This window comes from Lissotriton helveticus, chromosome 7 (genome assembly GCF_964261635.1).
Source record: "Lissotriton helveticus chromosome 7, aLisHel1.1, whole genome shotgun sequence".
NCBI lineage: Eukaryota > Metazoa > Chordata > Amphibia > Caudata > Salamandridae > Lissotriton > Lissotriton helveticus.
This window is the reverse complement of record NC_136068.1, coordinates 1,208,168,808-1,208,173,833: the sequence shown is the minus strand read 5'-3', so window position 1 is coordinate 1,208,173,833 and position 5,026 is coordinate 1,208,168,808. Positions and strand designations below refer to the sequence as shown.

The following is a 5,026-nucleotide window of genomic DNA, read 5'->3' as shown; positions in this document are numbered from 1 at the left end:
CACAAGCAGGTAATTTGTTTATGAACCATTGTGTGGCGTTCTACGCAGCCTGCTGTTGATGTTACTTCTTTCTATTTTAAAATCCGCGCTACTGGATGCTGACGTGCTCTTTTGGTTGCGAACTTGAGCTTTTCTGTATTTTCTGTGCCGTCCTTTTTCGTGAGGTATTTTTACTTTTTGTTTGAGCTTTTATGTGTGTGCTAATCCCATCTGTATTTCACATCTGAGCTGCAGCGCGGACGCAGTGCACTTCCAGTGACTAACCCAGCCTCCTGCTAGCCCGTCAGGCGCGGTGGCCAAGTGGTAAGGCGTCGGTCTCGTAAACCGAAGATCGCGGGTTCGAACCCCGTCCGTGCCTACAAACCGCGGGAGTGGATCCTGGCCTCTTTTTAAAAATAAAAGCTATTTTATGCGGCTGGCACACTTAAATAATGTATGTAAAAAAAATTATAAGAAAAAATATTAATGTGAATGCCGGAGTTTGTTTCCGCAGACACGGCGGTGCCGTTGTTTACTTCCTGATCCTGCAGACTCTTCCTTCGAATAGCACGTCCGTAAAGCGTGCGCTATTTGAATTAGTGTGTCGAGGAGCTTACATAAATCTTTAGTAAGAACTAATCAGCACAGTATAGCTGTACTTACTGTAGAATTGTCACATTTTTATTTTTAGGCAGAAACAATATATGCGAATTTATTACGTGTTTTTGGGCTCTAAAAACCCTCCTTTGGATTTAGCCCAGAAAATTAGCGGTAATATACTGCAAATCAATAATAAAGTTACCGCAGATTTTGCTTTAAATTGGGACTGACTTGAAGAAACTGAAGCATATTCTGTGGTCGAAGTGCATTAAAAAAAGTATGGGATTGGAACTGTGATGCTGCACGCAACGGAGGCGGGGTTAGTGAGCGTGGGGGCGGAGTCAATGAGTGGTTAACAAAACATTCTATTACTTTTTTGGTCTTTCACCTTCACGTAAAAATATATAAAATAAGGCAGAGATTACATTAAAACAAATGCACGTTAATTTAAACATTGATAAATCTACTATCGTACATTATGAAACCTCTGTTAGATAATTCATTGCAGAAATCCGTCTGTAACAAGAAAACCTCAGACTCGAATCATAGTTGATCGAGTGGAGAACAGAGACTTGAATATGTTTAATGCTACGTCCAAGTCTGTGACGGAATGCAGTAGGAATATGTCTTATTATTTTAAACATGCATCACACAATATAAGATAGGCTGATACCAAATGTGCAGAACGGTTGAATAGAAAGTGCTTCCGAAAAAATATAGATTTTAGTAGTTATACCCCATATTGTACAAAGTGATATTTTTTTTAACTGTCCATTAAAAACACACACTTCAAAGCTCAGCTAGTAACTCTCTTGCAATTAAACTGTCACCAGGAAGCTTCAAGTGATTACATCTATTAAAGTCAATGCAGGCTTCCAAGAACCATTCACATTTGCAAATTAAGAAGGCACCATGGCAGGAAGGCTTATTTAGCTTTCTGCCCCTCCCTTGGATTCTATGCACAGGATTCTCCCTGCTTTACACTTCTGCTGATGCATTTCAATGCTTGGAATTAACCGTCCTGGGCACTGTTATACTTAAATTAGAAAAGTAGGGACACGTCCCACCCACTTTGACTAATGGACATATTTACAAAGAAAGGACGCAGCACGGTGCTGCAAGCAATTTAGCAGTGCTATGCAATTAAAAAAACGCAGGAATGTGTTGCATTCAGAAGAATACGGCGTAATCCTGTGTTTATCCTTGGGCCACGCTAAAAAAGCTGCCTAGCACCAACACAGACACCCTTGTGCCATAGTGCGAGGGGGCCTGCGTTGCAAGGATGATTGTTTATGTGCAGGAAGGAATACCTTTCTGCACATAAACAATCTTTAAAGACGATTTGCTTCTTCTATGTGCGCTGCAGAATGCAGCACACACAGAAAGAGCAAAAAACAAAGAGAAATATAAATATTTCTCCTCGCTTCACCACTCTAAAGCCTGCTTTTCTATGGTGTTAGTTTTTGGTGCTTCCTCATATTTACAGGTCCTTGTAAATCTGGGCTGCATCAAAAATCAATGGGTGTTGCGGTCGAACGCCCTCAGCAACACCCATTGCATGGCCCTTTGACAGAGAAAACTGCGTGAAAAGTTATGATATTTACAATGCAGAGCTAAGCCATGCAAAGTGGCTTAGAGTCGCATTGTAAATATGGAGAAGGGCACTGCGCCATCGGAGCGTCATAAAAAGTGGCGCTCCGGTGGCACATTGCCCATGTAAATATGCCCCAGTGTTTCTATGTGTTTTTACTCCCTGAAAGCAGCAGAATTAGGGCAAGCTTTTTTTATTTGGTGCTCATGGGCACAACTTTGTTGTGCTGTGTAGTAGTGTAAGTACCGCACAGAGCAATGCATGTTCAATAACTATGGACCTACCATTTCACATGACTTTTAGACAATGTAGACTGGCTTTACTACAACTTGAAATTCCATTGAAATTGCATTTACATAGCGCTTACTACCCTTGAGTCTTTGAAGCGCTTTACGGCGAGTAGCACACTGCTTGGGAGCCTAAAATTAGTGGTCAATCCATTACATTGACATTGGTCTTGTGCTTTCAAACAAACTATTCCATGCATTAAAAACTGTTTCTTTGTTGTACATTAATGACTAGGGGAAGATCAGTGAAGGTTATGTGAGATGCAAACGGTTGATGGAATGAATATTATTTGTTAGGTTGCAGGGATATGGTTTCAATGAAAGAGATTGAGATAGGCATGCACTTTGGAATAGTCTATATCTACAGGAGGTAGTCAGAAGGTAGAATGGAAGGAGAGAGGCATTCAAAATAAACATGGGAGGAAAAAATGGAACGTTTAGGTGAAGGAAAATTTTTTATGCAGGGTTTTTTAAATATAGAAGATTGATTTGTGCATAGTATACAGTCTGTGAATGTTAACTGCAGAAAAAGCCCACATTTTACATAGCACCTTAAAGCAATTTGGCATCTAACAGTTTTCTAGAGACACTTTACCTTTGAAGAGGTGACACATACTTGTCTCGTCACAAAAAAGCAACCCGGGTGCTTGTTGACACCCTTTTAGAGTGAGCGTCAAGCAGTGACATTTAAGCATATCCCAGTACCCTTAATTACCATTTGACTTTGACAACACCATTAAGAAAGCACTTGTGTGTATCACCCCACTGTAGGTGTAATATAAATACTTGCATACTCAGAAACAACAGCTGTGTGTACCTTCTTGCAAACCTTACATCATACAAACTACACTTATAAATATGTTATGTACACACTCGCCAATGTAAATAATTACAAGGCAGTTAATAAACATGTTGCAGCAATTATGAATAGTAAATTCAGTTAATAGTTTATAAAACCCATTCATTACCGGGTTCAGAAGGGCGTGGAAAAGTGCTGTCCCCTGCCTCACAGCCTGAAGAGCACTGGGCCCACATACAAGACACCATCAGACCTCAGAATTATTGCATCTTGTGGTCTCTGCATGACGCTGCAGCATTCACTTTGCCTCATACTGAGGCCATGAGGTGTTACACACAGTGGGGCATATTTACAAAAAAACTTTTTGAGCGTGGAGCTGCGTCAAATTCACAAGACAATGGCACACCCCTGTGTTTCCCTAGCGCTGGCACAAAAAAAGCAGCCTAGCGTCAGCTCATGCACCCTGCCCCCATGTTGCAATGGTGCCTGTACTGCTGGGGCGATTGTTTATGTGCAGGAAGGGACTCCGCCCTACACATAAACAAGCAATAATGGCAAGTTTCTATTGGTACTGCAGAATGCAGCACACATGGAAAGAGCAAAAAACGAGGAGAAATGAATAATATCTCCTTGTATCGCCATTCTAAAGCCTGATAATCCATGGTGTTAGAATGGTGCTGTTTTTGGCGCTGCCTCTGTCTTGTAAATCTGGGGCAGTGTCAAAATGTAATGGGTGTTGCGGTGGAACACCCACAATAACACCCATTGCACACCCATTTGCAACAGAGGACTGCGGTGGAAAAGGGCATATTTCCAAGGTGACACTGAGCCGCATTAAGTGACTTAGTGCCACCTTGTAAATATGGGCAATGGCGCTATGCCAATGGAATGTCAAAAAAACTGATGCCCCGGTGGTGAAAGGGGCTTGAAAATATGCATCAATGGGTGTTGCGGTGGAACGCCCACAGTAACACACATTGCATGCCCCTTTGCCACAGAGGACTGCAACAGAAAGGGGCATATTTCCAAGGTGGAGTTTAAGCCACGTGAATTGGCTTAGCGACACCTTGTAAATATAGGAAATGGCACTATGCCACGGAGTGTAAAAAAAAGTGACGCTCCGGTGGCGATAGGGTCTTGTAAATATGCCCCTGTTAGACCTGACACTCTTGGCGTGGTTTTTCCCCCATCTTTTTGCCTCTGACTCATGTATTTTAGATGCTGTGCTGGATTTCGTTTTTGCTGGTTTAGATGTTTTGGACACTCTGCCACATGCTCTGGCAGTGGGCAGCAGCCATTTTGTGCGCTCACCGCTGTAAGGCTATCTTGCTCCATAGAATAACATGGGGAGGCTGGTCCCAATGGATACCAGCCTATCTCCTCAGAGGAACAAGATGGGACATAAGTGAAAGATATCCCTGAACTCAGAATTTAATAACACATCTTTTAGTGAAAGGTTGTTTTTAAATCCTGTGTTTCAGAATAGTACTTTTAGAAAGTGGCTGTTCTCTTGTCTAAACCTTTCTGTGTGCCTGGGTCTGTTTGTGGAATGCCTGTCTGGTCTGAGGGTGACAGGGGCTGCAGAGCCCCCGGAGGGAGGGGGTCGGAGTCAACCCGTGGATGAAAGGCAACATCTGCTGCCAGGGAGGCGGGAGGAGATAGCGCCTGACAGTGCCGGGCTGTGCTTGCCTGACCACCATGCTGGCTCCCCCTCCTGCCGGCCAAACTGTCACCTCTGACCCCGATGCTGTAAGGAAGAAGAAAACCAGA

At 42.9% G+C, this 5,026-nt stretch overlaps 1 non-coding gene across 1 annotated transcript; it reads left to right on the top strand.

Moving 5' to 3' along the window:
* The first annotated feature begins 286 nt into the window (after nt 1–286).
* TRNAT-CGU (transfer RNA threonine (anticodon CGU)) lies at nt 287–358 on the top strand. The gene has a single exon. It is a non-coding gene; the product is annotated as a tRNA-Thr (tRNA).
* The last annotated feature ends 4,668 nt before the right edge of the window (nt 359–5,026 follow it).